Source organism: Triturus cristatus, chromosome 4_2 (genome assembly GCF_964204655.1).
Source record: "Triturus cristatus chromosome 4_2, aTriCri1.1, whole genome shotgun sequence".
NCBI classification, from domain to species: Eukaryota; Metazoa; Chordata; class Amphibia; order Caudata; family Salamandridae; genus Triturus; species Triturus cristatus.
This window is the reverse complement of record NC_140586.1, coordinates 819277588-819294420: the sequence shown is the minus strand read 5'-3', so window position 1 is coordinate 819294420 and position 16833 is coordinate 819277588.

The following is a 16833-nucleotide window of genomic DNA, read 5'->3' as shown; positions in this document are numbered from 1 at the left end:
GGATTTACATTCAAGTAAAAAATGCTTATTTTAAATTGCTGATGAACTATCATTTACAGTCATTTAACCCAATGGCATGCTGAAACGCTGTACTGCCCTGAAGAATACGCCCCACACCATCTCCATTAGTTTTATGGTCGACTCTCAACTCCTACTGTGCAGGATCACAGGGTAAACAAAACACCCTGCCGCCTCACCCTGCCGGAAGAATTGCAGAGACGCAGGACAAGATTGCTGTGTCAAGGTGAGAAGAGCTGGAGCTCCTGTGCGAATTCCGCTCAGAATTGCAAAATCAGAGCTGGTCGTGTTTAAAGTGCTGCCGAGGCACGAGACCATGAAGCCACCACCTGTGTCAAGGACCCCCATGAGTACCGGTACTCTCCTGCACCGGAACTGCCAAAGAGACTGCAGCTGGCTCCGAAGTGGGCAGCGATCACAATTTGGTTTGAATACATATCATGATATAGTAGTTACTGGCCCCGGTACGGGGTGATCTCCTGCACATGTTTCAGAACTCCTGCTTACCTGTCATGTCAAATGCCAAAGTATGTTCTTGTTTAAAACAATAAAAACAGATTTAAACAAAAAAATGAGTACCGGTACTCTCCTTGTCCTAGGAAAAGTTCCGGTACTCAAGAGGCGATAATTAAAAAGTGCCGGTACTCCGTACCGGTGAGTACCGGCCCATTTAAAGCACTGCCTCCACTGCCCCAAAAACAGTGCCCCTTGGGGCAAATCCCCCCTACCAACCGCAGCTAGGACACTGCATGGGGGACTCAACATATCTTTCCATCCAAAAAACAGGGGGTTCCAATGGTTCCCCTTCATGGCTACGTCTGTTTCAGATTACCAGGATAGTTTATGACTATGAAAATAAATTGGATTCATTGTATGTCATTTTATTTCATGTGTGTGCTGACAATCTGGCATAGATCGAGCCCTTCTACAGTGGACACACCAGCTCTAAGCCTAGGCATAAGAGGGGTGCCTCACATTGCCCCCTCCCTGCCCCCTCTGAGAGTTCCCTCTGTCCTTGAAGTGACTTTGGACATGATACAGCATTTCTTAGGCAAAGACTGTGGTCTCTGCAGAAAATGCTCTACACCCATAACTTCTGTAACGGAAAATGTGGTTTCTGAGCTCTAGCAAGCAGTTACATTTATGAGGCCTTTGGGTATATTTTGGAAATGTAGCCTACAATTCTCTTGACTTCATGACATAAATATGCACATTCAGCTCCTGTGGTTGAGCAACACTTAACCGAAGGCCGGGATGCTTCAGCATCATGTAGTGTCCTTGTGGCTCAGGGCAAGGAAGTGTACGAGGACGAAGACTGCACAGAGGAGGGGGCTGGAAGCTAAAAAGCCTTTGGTACAACCATGAATGTCCAAAAATAACCACCCACTGTCTCCTCACATACCACAGATGCAACAGCATGCACTTGATGAAACCTCATCTTTAACCAGCTTTGGTCCTGGGTTGAATTCAAGCCAGATTGTAGTCTCCACAGATTGACATACAAGTGATCTGAGGGGAAGAGCTGAGCACAGTTAGTGGTTATCATGATAATGTGGCATGGAGTTCTTCCCCTATAGACCACTAGGCCAGCACTCCCGTGCTGCTGCACTGCTCTGCTTCCTCCCCATTTCTCTGAGTGCTATCTTCTGCTTTGCCTCTTTTTTACTGCTTTCTCCCACCTTTCACACATTTTCGTGAGTGCCTTTTTCCTTCTTTTGCCTCTTTTTTCACTTTTTTCTTCTTCCTTTACCCCCGATTTTCTGAGTGCTTTCTCCTGCTTTTGCCTCATATTTCACTGCTTTCTCCTTCCTTTACCCCCGTTTTTCTCAGTGCTTTCTCCTGCTTTTGCCTCATTTTTACTGCTTTCTCCTACCTTTCCCCCATTTTCTGAGTGCTTTCTCCTGCTTTTGCTTCATTTTTCACTGCTTTCTCTTTCCTTTCCCTCTGTTCTTCTGAGTCCTTTCTCCTGCTCCTCCTGCTTCTCCATCGTTTTCTATTGCTTTCTGCATCCTCTCCCCTATTTTTCTGAGTGCTTTTTCCGGCATTGCCTCGTTTTTTAACTGCTTCTCTGTGAACAGCAAGCAACTCCAGCGCCTTGCGACCCTCACAGGTGACTTGCTGCGCTTTATACATTCTGATTGATTGATTGATTGACAACTCTGGATTCACACTTATAACTTAGTCAAATACATTTGGGAAGGCCTCTGAAGAGGACCTCCATTACTATTTGAATGCCACGCTGTTTTATACTTGTTTATGATGTGTCTACATTTGTGGACCAGAGTACATAGCCCTCACACTACATGCTTGCGATAGAAAGATGTCATGGCGACCATGGCGGTTGACAGTTTTCTCAAGGTCGAGCCAAGGTTAACATAAGCTACATCAGCATTTTAGATACATTCCAAGTTATAGCTATGCATAAGGAAAAATTAACCAGTAATACGGAGCTTTTTTACATCAAAAACACACTTCTCAGCTTGCAGGTCATTTTTTAGGTCCTGCTAAAAAATTGTTTAGTAATATAAGTGAGACCTTCTGTTGATACACGACCAAAGAAGATGACTGACTAAGCTAATTGTGTTTGCTGTCCAGCGGATGTGTCACTCCCTTCACCTGAGGTCTGGGAACCAGATAGAAACAAGTGCACTCTTTAGTCTTCAGGCGCTGGAAGAGAAAGTAATACATGAAACAGTGCAGACAGGAACTGCGACAGCAGTTTAAAGGTTTGTTTTACATACTCTAAATAAACTTATTTTTACATAACCTTAAATAATTTATTTATAAGTTTGTAAAAGCACATATGCTGAAAAGGTCTCAAGTAAGCAGTTGTGTAAATTGTGACTCAGCTGAACACAGATCACAATCGAATCTACATAGGCTACAGCGGTCTTTGCTCTCGCACTTTAAATATTGACTCTTTAAATAGCAGAGCCATCGATAGATTTAAAAATAATACTAACCCTATTAAGAAACAAAACACTCACTTTTATACATTCTGTGCTACACACAGGACTCGATCTGCAAAGTTAATTTACACATGTGGAACTCTAAGGCTGCAACAAATTGGTACTTCTGCCAGGAAGGCCAACTGAATGGCAACCTCCCCCCAACCCCATTAGGGATTTGGTGGGCAGCCAACCAGTGGGAAGTGTCCCTCACTCCCCCCAGGGTGATTGGAGGAGTGGCTCAATCCGACGACAGTCCATAGGTTTTTGGGCTATATCTACCAGGGGTGGGGGGAGGCAAGGGGGTGGAAGCAAAAGATTATAGCCTCAGAAATTGGGCTAATCGCCCCCATTTTGTGTTAGTTGACCTGGTGGCTAGCAGGGTACTGGGGTAAGGAAGAAAATGTTAGCTCTCCCACCTACTCCAGATTTTTTCCTACAGTTGTGGGAATCCATTGTCACATGGATACAGGTCCTGCGGGTGCTTTATGTTGGTACAGGTTTACAGGGGACAATGTGATGTGTCCTTGTCACCTTGAGACAGGTGCAGTTGGCCGAGAATATTGCACGAGTTTAGCTCATTTTATTGTTGTTGCCATCGGTGAACCAGGCTGATTGGGAGGGTGTGAACAAGCTCACATCTGGACTAGGCAGGAAGTGAAAGATTACACTATAGGAAGTTAGTTTAGTTAGATGTTCTTAGAGGTTAAAGATCACAACTGCAGAAGTTTAGTAGGCTGGGATGAATGGGCCCGATTCACAGAACTAACTTAAGACAAAATCCTAAACTTACTACTTTTGGTATTAACAGATGGCATTTAGAAGTAGTAAAGTTAGGATTTTCTCTTAAGTCTGTCTTAAGTCTGTCTTAAGTCTGTCTTAAGTCTGTCCTAAGTTTGTCTTAAGTCTGTCTTAACTCTGTCTTAAGTCTGTCTTAAGTTTGTCTTAAGACTGTCTTAAGTCTGTCTTAAGTCTGTCTTAAGTCTGTCTTAAGTCAAACTTAAGACAAAATCCTAACTTTACTACTACTAAATGCCTTCTGTGAATACCAAAAGTAGTAGGCCAGACTTAAGACAGACTTAAGACAGACTTAAGACAAACTTAGGACAGACTTAAGACAGACTTAAGACAAACTAAGACAGACTTAAGACAGACTTAAGACAAACTTAAGACAAACTTAGGACAGACTTAAGACAGATTTAAGACAAAATCCTAACTTTACTACTACTAAATGCCTTCTGTGAATACCAAAAGTAGTAAGTTTAGGATTTTGTCTTAAGTTAGTTCTGTGAATCGGGCCCTAGATAGTTACAGGGATAGGTTATGTGGGGGACATTTAGGGTTGGGGGTAGGAAGACGTTTTTTGTATAGTGAAGCATTAGTTTAGTAAGACAGAATGCCTAGGAAAATATGTGTTATACATCTGTTTCAATAAAAGCGGCATTATTTCATACAAAAGTTGTTGTGCCTCTCTCACCAAAACACCGCTTTGGGCCTCTCACTCCCCTCCCCTTGAGGACTTCAGCTGGCTCTGCCCTCTTGCATCCCGCCCGCAGTCCGCAAATATTCCCAGAGAGCCCCAGCCATCCTGCCTCCGCACCATCACCGCTGCTACTTTTCATCTCTGACATCCTGCATTTCAGTGGCTAAACCACCCCCTATGTTACTGCAACCGTCTCCTGCACCTTCTTTCTTCGATTTTGGGAAGGTCACCATGACTTGCAAACAGGAAATGATGTAAAGAAATTAGTAATTGGGAGGTAGACCAATAGTTTCTTTTTTTTTTCATTTCAAAGTGTTTTATTAAAATTTTTATAAACAAGTACATTTGCATTTCCATTACGGGGTACCAGCCAAACGTAGTTGGTTTTGCAGTAGTTACAGGTATTTGGTAAACGTGTTTAGCTGAGCCCCTTTACATTGACTTGCTAGGAAGTTATGGACAGAATGAAAGAAAGATAGAGGATAGAAAAGAAAGAGTAGAGATAGGATACAAGAAGTGTTCTATAGCAATGAGCCTATTCTGGGTTTGTAGCCTTGTGTCAAAACTCAACACCCCCCAAGTGACCTCACGGGGGTTCATAGGAGTCCAGATATGTGTCGAGCGAGTTCCACATCCCCCAAGTGGCTGGTCTCCAGGGTGAGTTTTGCAGGGCCGTGCTGTCTGCGCCTCTGAGGTACGTCACTCAGTTAACCCAGCCTTTGCATGATGTCTTAGCGGTATCCTTCCAGTTGGACAGGACCATTTTCACTGACGCGGTCAGCAGAAGGTCTAGCAGGTCCCTGTCATGTTGTGAGGCAAGTCCTGTGGTCAAAAATGCAGTGGTGAGGGTAGAGAATTCTGGATTATGAGTACATCCCAGCGCCTTTTTTATGAACTAAAAGATTTTTCACCAGAATGTTTTGAGTTTTGGGCAGTAGAAGATAAGATGTGCTAGATCCCCCTTTCCGTTGCCGCAGTTCCAGCATAGGTCGTTTTCTCTGAGTCCTAGTGAGGCTAAGCGAGCCGGGGTCCAGTATGTCTTGTGGAGTAGACAGAATTTTGTTTGGGATAATACTGGAGATATTTTACTACGTGTGGGGGAGGCCCAAAGCAGAGTTAGTTCTTGCTCGTCTAGTGAGTTATTGCTTTGTTTTACCGAGTAGTTCGTTGGCTTATCGTTAAGTTTGGTGGAGTTTGGGCGTAGGAGTTTGTAGAGGTGCGATACTTGATGACCTATTCTGTTGATTTTCGCCATATACTGCATAATTGATTGGTTGGATGTTGATAGTTTGGCTTTTGTTAGGGCTGTTTTGATTTTTAGGAAATTGTAGAACTCAGTGTCTGGTAGCTTATGTCTATCTTTTATTGTGGCAAACGTGATGGGGTGGCCCTCCTCCTCTAGTTGGCCTGGGTAGGAGATACCTTTCTCCATCCATGTGTCGAGAGCCAGGCATTTCCCTTTGTATTGACCTTACTATTGGCCCAGATATTCCCATTTCGAGTTCTTTACACTGTTCTCCATTTATTTGTCTATTTTCATTAGGGCAATTTTTGTGTTTTTGAAGATTGGGCTGGATGTGTGTGCGTGTGTTTATTAGCTGTTAGTAGTATCAGCGGGTTGAGGTTGTTTAGTATGGCTCGTTCAACTAGTAGCCATACCGGTGTGTACCCTTGAAGGGGTGATATCCAGTAGGCCCCTTGTTTTGCTAGGAAAACGGATTGGAAGGTTATATAGTCTGCCAGGTTTAGTCCTCCCAGTTTTTTATCTAGTCTTAGTTTTTTTATACTAATCCTTGCCTTCTTTCCCCGCCATAGGAATTTGCTAATCAGGATATCCACTTTGCGGTGGAAGTCATCCATGAGTAGAAGTGGTAACATGCTCAGCAGGTAATTGATCATTGGGGTGATCATCATCTTGATCGTTTCTATTCTGCCCCACCAGGTTATAAATTTGGGGGAACAGGTCTCCACAAGTTTCTTTATTTTCCCGAACAGTAGCTTCTCATTTTGGTCTAGTGTGGACATGAGGTCATTCCCAAAGTAGATCCCTAGGTATTTGATGAAACCTGTGTGCCAGGCCAGGTCCGATCCTCCTAGGGTATCCCCAGTGGTGTGTATGTTGAGGGGTTTGCATTCTGATTTCTCCCTATTGAGTTTTTATCCTGAATGTCCTGAGTAAATCTCTATAGTTTCATACTACAACACGCAGTCGTACAAAATGGTAATACAGCATCCTGGTTGGAGAATGTCAATTATTCTCAAATATGCCTGATTGTGGGAGTGTGATAAAACAAATGTTTGCCTAACCCTATTTCACTAACCCCTTGCGATTGGGAACACTTTACAACCGTTCTCTATAACATAATATGCCCTTACCCTTTATCTTTTGAGGCTAAATAGTAATTTCCCCATTTCTTTTCACATTGAAATACAGATTAGACCATGAATTCTGTAAAATATTGTCTTACTAAATAACATTTATCACATATCTTTAGGTGGGATGAAACAATTGGGGGAAGGGGGATCTTAAGGGCCTGGTTTAAATATGTAAACTAAAAATCTGTGCTTCCCGTACTGTACCGGCAGACTGGTATTTTACTGCTTCTCTTTGCTTTTCTGTTCTTGCATCCAGATATATAACACAGCAACTGACACACTTAAAACAAGCCAGGACTATTTGCTTTGTCAGTGGGTGTTAGCTGTATAAGATAAATGAGTAACAACGATTTTGTTGTAAATCATATTGAAATTATGTCAATTCTGACATTATGAGACTGTGAATTAAACATTGCTGAGATCTGTGGAAAGGGAGGTGGTCCTCAGTGTGTGTCAATCACTACTGTTCTTCCCTTTACCCCGCATTACTCTTTAATCTATGTTAGACACTCATGCCATTTTCTCTTCACATCTTTCTGAAATCCACCAGCTGCATATCTCACACCTCATCTCTTTCCTCTTCAGCACTGTCTTTTCACTTCCCCTGTATGTACTTCCTCATATCTCCTTCACTTCACCACCCAACATGCCACACACCTGTAAGCAATCCATTTTTTTACATACAACTTGTCAATATTTTGCCCACCTTTTATCTCCTTGCAGCATATTTACATAGTTACAACTGGCATACATCACCATTGCTCGGTGCTCTCTGCAGCAAGGCCAACAATTGGATGACCATCTATTTTGAACACTTTTTGACCCAGTGACAGACACTGTGAAAATTTCTCACCGCCTTCAGCCTCAACTACAGGACTCTTGATCAAAGTCCATTATAATCTTCAAAAAAACAAAACTACAGAAACAATACATCCAATTAATAACAAACACTCTTATGGAATGGAAGGGTAAGTAACACATCTGAAATATAAACAGGAACTAAAATGCTGAGTTGCTTTGCTCCATGACCGTCTGAAGGATCCAGGCGTCTGTGGAGATTTCTCTCCAATTGTGAACAAACATATCTAACCTCCCACCTATTTGAACTTTTGAGGGACGGATCAAACTTACCTCAATAATTTCCTATGGAGTTTTGGTTTCCTCTGTGGCCTCGGATGCTACTGCGGGAAGGGAATCTGTCGAAATCTTGCCATAGGCCTCTCCTAGATGCTTGGTCTCATTGAGGACCATAAGTCTGAAATTGGCCGGGTGAGCTTCCCCTTCCTCTCCCGGCACCACCAAAAACCTTCTGCCTGAAGATCTTTTTGATCGAGGCATGAGCCTTATCCAGTGATGCAAAAGTCGAGGCATGCTTCCCTAGTTGTAGGCTCTCCAAATGGGTCACACTGGGTAATTGATACCACCTCAGACGTGGCTAGGTGACCCAACTTGGGGTCGACCTTAATGAGCAGGGATTCCCGTCTTTCTGCTGACATTGTACAGCTTGCGTTTCCTAGCAGAATGATGGCTCACTGTCCAGATGTTTGTCCTGACAGGAACTCAAGGGCCTATCAATCTTTTTTGGTGGATCCTTCATGAATTCTCCTAGTAAACTAGCCATTCTGACATCTATTTCTGAGGTATTGGCCACCCAACCCTCTAGATTTGATCTGGTTAATACTACCTGGCTTAATTTAGAAGCAATGTGTAAAGTATTTGTGCAACACTTCAAACAGTAATAAAGTGAAAACACCACACAAAAAGAATCCCACACCAAGTTAGAAAAATAAAACTTTCTTTAATAAATTTAAAAAAGACAAACACGACAAAAACACAATTAGTAGAACCAGAGATATTCAATTTGAAAGATTTCGGTCAAAATAGCACCAAAAAGCACAACGCTCTTTGTGGTAACACCAATTTCAGCGGGTTATTCTCTATTCTAGCTGTCACAATTTGAAATGGCCTGATAATGGTGCAGTAATACCGCATACTAGCATTAATGGCATTCCTATGCCTCATTACCAGGCCATCTGTAATCAGCCCATGAATGTCTTAGGGTCACCTGCAGAATGTATTTGTATTTAACCAAAGTAACCAAAATGCATTAAAAAAGTGCAAGTCAAGCTGATCCGGGGCAGAAGGTGTGGGTAATGTGAGGCACCCATGGACAACTAATACAGGAAACCTGGTAAGTATCCTTATGCCTTCTGCAGATATACTATTTTACGTTCTGAAGTACTGGTAACAAATTACCAAGAATCTGGAAGTGTGAGATGTAGTGGTAATTGTCAAACAAATAGGCTCTAAAATCCACACTAGCTCTGGAGATGGCAAACCAGGCATGATTCTGTGCTAGCACATGCCTTCAAAGAGGCAGAGTGGTAACTTTAAGTGGCATATGTACAATGAGTTAACGCTCCATTATCTGCACTTTTCTGCACTTTTCTGCCGCTAATGCGGCGATATTCATCTCGCTAACAGCCGTTTGCAACAGCTTTCTGGCGATAGAGGCTGCTTCCAGCATCACCAACGATGTTAGCGATTACTATCGCTAATGACATGCAATGTAGGTGTTTCCGTGCAAAAACGAATGCTAACCCCACTTCGTGATATTTACAATGATCGCCCGGACCCGTGATACGATAAAAAACACAGTAGCGGCTGTGACTTAAGACCAGAAAATAGCTGGTCTTAAAAATGGAGATAACACTTGGGGCCTCATTTCTGCAGGTTTTGGTGCTGGACAGCGCTGCAAGCAATGTTGCTGCACTGCCCTGCGACAAAACTACATGGCAGGAATGCGCACCATCAATAAGTCATGAAAAGTGTTGCAGCGCTGCGACAAGACAGCGTTGCAACACTTGTCACTACGCCCTTCTTGCCACACCACGGATGCTCTGTATTCACTGGACAGCGCTCCATGATGCAAGTAATGACAGATACATCTGGATTCCTGACGTATCTGTCTGCGCTAAAGTCACGCATTGCTGCAGTCATGTGATGCATCTCCAGCAATGCATGGGCCCAGCCTATCCCTGTGGCACTGCGTCACCCTCACACCTGCCATCAGGCAGGCGTAAGGTACTGACGCAGTGCTGTCCTACCTTTGTCACTGTAAAATCTGAGCTATTTCACTGCGTCACTCCTCTGAGGCCTTGTTGCATGGGAACGCACACACTGCGTACATCATACCTGATGCAGGTATGGTGTGGCACAGGGCTTCACAAGGCCAGGCACATGCCTACATGTGTCACTTTGTAAATACGGCGCTAAGTGGGGCTAGTTTTGCCTTGTCCATTCTTGAGGGATGCCAGGGTGTTGGCGCAGTTGGAGATCCATCGGTGGAGGTTGTGCGCTGCGGTGTCATCGTCGGTAAGCGTTGGCGGAGTGGTGGTGCTGAGGGAGTCGACGAGACGTTCTTCGGTGGCCTTGATCCAGCTGTGAGGGGGGGCGATGATGGCGGTGGTGTACGGTGGGCATGGTCAAGACGTGATGTATACAATGATGGTTGGTCCAGAATAGTCTGGTGGTGTGGTTGGAGTTGAAGTTCCCTCTGGCGGAGGAGACGTGCTTGACCGTGTGTCCTGCTATGTGGCTTGCTGCGGCGACTGGCTGCTTGAGTCTGATGTTGGGGAGCTTCCCCAGGAGGGAGTGGTGTTCTGGTCACTGGGGTTGTCCAAGTGGAACTTGAGTTCACCGAATAGGATGTTGTCAGTGGATGGGAGAGCCTGGGGTGTAATGAGGTCTACAATGGTATTGGAGAATGGGGGTCCATGGCCCGGGGGGCCTGCAGGGAAGGGTGCCGCAGAGGATGTGGTTGGTGTTGGTCCGGATCTGGACTTTGAGGTGTTCCATGTTCGCCATTGGGTCATTACAGTGCGGGGTCAGTCGGAGTGTGCTTCTGTAGGTGATGGCATTGCCTCCTCCTGGACGGTCGGGGTGGTCCTTGCGGGTGATATAGTAGCCGTCAGTGATGGCGATGGCCGGTCCGGATCAGAAGTTGGCCCTGGAAGGCGATGTGGCATCCAGGGTTGATGGCGAGGAGGGTGCTGGCATCGTAGAGGTGGAGTGTCCGAGAGGAGGGGTCCTTGGTGCTGAGCGTGATCCAGTAGCAGACAGACACAGACAGGCTTGCCTAAGGCTCGCCTTTGGCACGGGATATGACCATTGCAACGCAGGCATTAAATCGTAATGCCTTTACAATGCAACTCCAACAAAGCAGGTGCCTATACATCATATTCCAGTAATGGGATATTTTTAAGTTTTAGGATGGGTATGGGTTTCGGGTCTCGGAGATTAAATTTGGAGTGTATAATGGGGTAAATTTTGAAATTTGGGGTGTGCATTTGGGTCAAAACGGAATTTCGGGTGTGCACTTGGGTCAAATATGGAGTATGGGGTGTGCACTTGGGTCAAATATGATATTTAGGGTGTGTTTTGGGGGCTAAAAGATGAATTTTAGGGTTCAGGGTGTGCTTTGGGGTGCGAGGGTTAGTTTTAGGGTTGCACTCACTGAAGTGGGAATAGTAATTTTTACATCTTCGCTGTCCAACACCTTACCGACTGTTGCAATATGCCTAGTATTAGTATGCATTGCAATGGAATGCGATGTAATGGTATGCGTTGTAACTTTAGTTATACCTTTGGCACACGAGTGGTACGCCCGCTGCACATGGATGCACAGCGTCCGTCATTGTGAAGTGCTGCGGGGGGGACTGGACAGCTGGGAGGGGGGAAACGCCGAGAACAACACTGGATGGGGCGGGGACACGGGTGTGTGTGTGACTTAGAGGAAGAACGGAAGAGGAGTTCAATGACATATTCGGCTGAAGTAATGATCACCATTGTTTTGTTTTCTTTGGAGTAATATTCAGAAAAATTAGATCTCATGAAGCCATTGCCTTTATGAGGGGTTTAGCAGCATCCTTGTGATATTTAGGCAGGGCCACTGGAAGTATATGATTGTGCAGCCACTGTGTTTCTCGCATAGTTATAGATTTGTAGTATTTCCCATATAATCTTTAAAAATTGTTTCCAGCTGAAACAGTTCAAAAGTTATTGAAAACGCAGTGACACGTGTTGCTGCACAGTGGAAGGCGCTTGCCAAAGCGTGACTTGTCACCTTTCTATTGCTCATTGGTAGATTTGGGTGCTAAACTGGTATTAATGAAATGCAACTAAAGCCCTAACAGTGTTAATACGTGTATAAATGACAAAATAATTAAGTAATACTATCATAACATGTACAGCTTTACACTGCCGCATAATTTCTCAACCCTGCCGCATAATTTGGCCATCCCCTGCCTCATACTTCCAGTAGCCCTGTATTTATTTCACAGCGAGGATATGGTTCCCTTGCAAATAGAATTACACAGAAGGAAAATTCTCCCTCAATTTGATTTTTTCATCACCTCTAGGCTGAAAATAGCTTCAGTTTCCCTTTTTAAAATTCTTTATTTAAAATGTCACCATTTAGCCCCATAAATACAACCTATAAATATTAATGCATTCATTATTTAAATAAGTCATGTTCGACTGATTTCATCTGGTGTAACATTTCCAGTCTGATGGGACCACAAAAATGAATTTCAGTTGGGAATGTGGTATTTCTATAGCGCAACTGGCTTAAGGCAAAAAACTGTTAATGCCAGATGTTTTTCAGCGTACTCTATTAGAAATCGACACAAGCACCTCCTCTGAGCAGACACATGGCTGGGGCATGTTTACATCAAATACCTGAAATCTTTTATGCACATTTTAGAGCAAGGGCAAAATGAGTATTTCCTGATTCCTACTTTGAATCAAAAGGGAAGCTCGTTGCATTTTTTGGGTGACCAAGAGATATGGGGCATATTTACAAAGAAGTTACGGAGCGCGGCGTTAGCCTTCTTGGCTTAAAGCCCCACTCCGACACTTTTGAAACGCAGGGCTGCACAGTGTGTGTGCTGCTTTGTGCAGCACACATGGAAGTTGCAACTCATCATTTTTAAAATAATTGTCTATGTGCAGGAAGGGGACACCTTGCATGGCGTTTTGCTGTTTTTATGCGTGCTGCACAATGTAGCACACATAAAAACAGCAAAAACGAGAAGAAATAAAGCATTTCTTCTCGTTGTGCCCTGTTAACCCCTTCGCTGCTAGGCCTTTCCCCCCCTGTGCTAAGCCTTTTTTTGGCTATTTGGGGTAGTTCGCGCTTAAGCCCCTGTTACTTTTTGACCACATAAGGTATCCACGCCAAATTTGCGTCCTTTTTTTCCAACATCATGGGGATTCTAAAGGTACCCAGGGTTTGTGGATTTCCCTGGAGGGGACCCAGAAATTAGCCAAAATACAGCAACATTTTGTTTTTTTGGGGAATAATGGGAAAAAAGGGCTACAGATGAAAGTGTCTGGTTTTTCCCTGCAAATGGTATCAAAAAAAGGGTTGTGGTGCTGAAATCACCATCTTCCCAGCTTTCAGAGACCAGCAGATTTTTGTCAGAAAACCAACATTTTTTACACAGTTTTGGCATTATTCTGGGACATAGCCTATTTTTTCTATTTTTTGTGCTTTCAACCTCTTTCCAGTTAATGGTAGAAATGAGTATGAAAGCAATAATGGATCCTGGAAAGCTATACATTTTTAAAAAGTAGACAAAATTCTGAATTCAGCAAGGGGTCATTTGTGTAGATCCTTCAAGGTTTCTTCATAGAAACTAACAGTGGGGATCCACACAAGCCATACCTCCCTGGAACCCCCCGGGTGTCTAGTTTTCAGAAATGTGTGGGTTTGGTAAGTTTCCCTAGCTGGCTGCCGAGCACGGGGCCAAAACTCCAGGGGACCCCCTTGCAAAACCAGGTCGTTTTGTGTCGCCTCAATACGTTTTGGTTCCTTGCCTGTTGCGGGTACTTGGGCCTCCCACACGAGTGAGGTACCATTTTTATCAGGAGACCTGGGGGAACGCTGGGTGGTAGGAAATTTGTGTCAGCCCAGTGATGCCACAACTTTCCCACACAAAAAAGTGTGGAAAAAGTGATTTTTTTCAGCTAAAATTGAGGTTTGCAGGGGATTCTGGGTAAGAAAACGTTGCGGGATCCACGCAAGCCATACCTCCCTGGAACCCCCTGGGTGTCTACTTTTTAGAAATGTGTGGGTTTGGTAGGTTTCCCTAGCTGGCCGCCGAGCATGGGGCCAAAAACCCAGGTGACCCCCTTGTAAAACCAGGTCGTTTTGTGATAGGCAATTTTGATGTCGCCTCAATACGTTTTGGGTCCTTGCCTGTCACGGGTACTTGGGCCTCCCACATGAGTGAGGCACCATTTTTATCAGGAGACCTGGGGGAACGCTGGGTTGTAGGAAATTTGTGTCAGCCCGGTGATGCCACAACTTTCCCACACAAAAATGTGTGGAAAAAGTGATTTTTTTCAGCTAAAATTGAGGTTTGCCGGGGATTCTGGGTAAGAAAACGTTGGGGGATCCATGTAAGCCATACTTCCCTGGAACCCCCCAGGTGTCTAGTTTTCAGAAATGTGTGGGTTTGGTAGGTTTCCCAAGATGGCTGCTGAGCCCGGGGCCAAAAACTCATGGGATTCCCCTTGCAAAACCAGGTTGTTTTGTGATAGGTAATTTTGGTGTCGCCGCAATAGGTTTTGGGCCCGTGCCTGTCTCGGGGACTTGACCCATCCACACAAGTGAGGTACCATTTCTCTGAGAAGACTTTGGGAAATGCGGGGTGGGCAAAATTTTGTGGATCCACACAGATTCCAGAACTTTCCACCACAGAAATGTGAGGAAAATGTGTTTTTGTTTGCAAATTTTGAGGTTTGCAAGGGATTCTGGGTAACAGAACCTGGTGAGAGCCAGTCAAGTCACCCCATCCTGGATTCCCCTGGGTGTCTAGTTTAAAAAAATGTATAGGTTTGCTAGGTTTCCCTATGTGCCGGCTGCGCTAGGGCCCAAAATCCACAGGTAGGCACATTGCTAAAACAAGTCTGTGCCTAGTGGGCTTTCTGCCGCCCTGAGGGGGAATCGGGAGGAGAGTTAACCAGATATGCCCCCAAGGGGGCATAAAGACTGGCTATGATTTTGGGGGGTGGGGGCATTGGTATGCCCATTTTGGGCAGCCCCCACCCCCACGCATAAAAAAAGCCAGCGTAATCGCTGGCGCCTAGTGGGCTTTCTGCCCCCCGGGGACAGATCAGGGGCCGCTGCCCCCATCCACCCCTCAGAGAGGCAGAAAGACTGTGGCACATTTTTAGGGAGGTATGGGCATTGGTATGCCCATTCTGGGTTGACCTCAACCCTGAATAGAAATTAAAAAAATCCTGAGGCCTAGTGGGCTTTCTGCCACCACCCCCGGGGGTGCAGATATGCCTCTGGGGAGAGGCAGAAAGACTGTGGTAATTGTTTTGGGGCGGGACATTATCATGCCCATTCTGGGCAGCCCACACCCCTACATTATATAAAAAAAATCCCTCGTGCCTAGTAGGCTTTCTGCCCCCCTGGGGGCAGATCAGGGGCCATTGCCCCATCTGCCCCTGGGGGGGCAGAAAGACTGACATTTCCCTGGGGGGTTGGGGCATTGCCAATGCCCTTTTTGGGCAGCCCCCACCCCAACAGAAATAAAATTAATCCCTGGTTTCTAATGGGCTTTCTGCCCCCCGGGGGGCCGATCAGGGGCCACTGCCCCCATCTGCCCCCTGAGGGGGCATAAAGACTGACATTCATCTGGGGGTGGGGGAAATGCCATGCCCTTTTCTGGGCAGCCCCCACCCCAACGTCAATAAAAAAATAATCCCTGGCTTCTAGTGGGCTTTGCGCCCCCCCGGGGGGCAGATGGGGCGCTACTGCCCCCATCTGCCCCCGGGGGGGCAGAAAGACTCACATTTCTCTAGGAGAGGTGGGGCATTGCCATGCCCTTTTTGGGCAGCCCCCACCGCAACATCAATTAAAAAAAATAATCCCTGGCTTCTAGTGGGCTTTCTGCCCCTCCCAGAGTGGCAGATTGGGGGCTACCGCCCCATCTGCCCCAGGGGGGGAAAAAGACTGTGGTGCCCAAAGCAATATGGGAGGAGCAAAGGCCCTTTCCCAAGGGTCCGCTCTCCTCACCCTGGTGTCTAGTGGGTGGATCCCTGCTTGGGGATCTCCCCCTGGAGTGATCCCCAAGCAGGGATCCACTAGAGAAGGGTACCATTGGAAAGGGGAGGATCTCTCCTTTCCAACAATACCTCACCCATCTTTTTCGGTGCTCAGGGGGCTGAGATAGCCCCACGAGCACTGAAACACTGAAACTGAAACTACGTTTCAGTTTCGTTTTCATTGCAATGATGATTGCGCACCATGCGCACGATTGTCATTGCAAGGAAAAGAGGCCTGGGGAGGTTGGGGAAGCTCTTCCCCACCTCCCCAGGCAAAAAAAAAAAGGTAAATCCGTCTGCTGTCTGCAGCAGAGGGATTTTCTGAGCATGTGCTCATGACGAATGGTTCCGTCATGAGCACACTGGAACTTGTGCTCATGACGGAACCATTCCATCATGAGCATGGAAAGGGTTAAGACCAGGTTTTCCCTGGTCTTACAAATATACCAGGACTGTATTTAGAAGAGTAACTTTACCCAGTGTGGCAATAAGAGTTTTATCTGGATTTAGAATACGTGACATGAACACAAGTGGGGGAGGGCGGGGACATAACGGCTTTGGCAGAAAATCAAAATTGCTATAGGAGCAGTAGGATTGCCTTAAATTGGCGGCCCTCCCGCTGTGGAGGAACTGCAGAAGGCCATATTTATAAAAATGTAACGCAGCGCAGCAAGTCACCCTGCTGCGCTGCGTTGCAGGGTAAGGGTAGGAATTTGCCGTGTTTATCAGAATACAGCATATTCCTGCCTATTCCCAGCGCTTGCGCACAATGTTCTGCCTAGCATCAATGCAGGCACCCTTGCGCCGTGGGGCAAGGGTGCCTGCGTTGTAAGGAGCATTGTATTTGTGCAGGAAGGGGCACGTTCTGGCGCACACATAGAAAGAGGA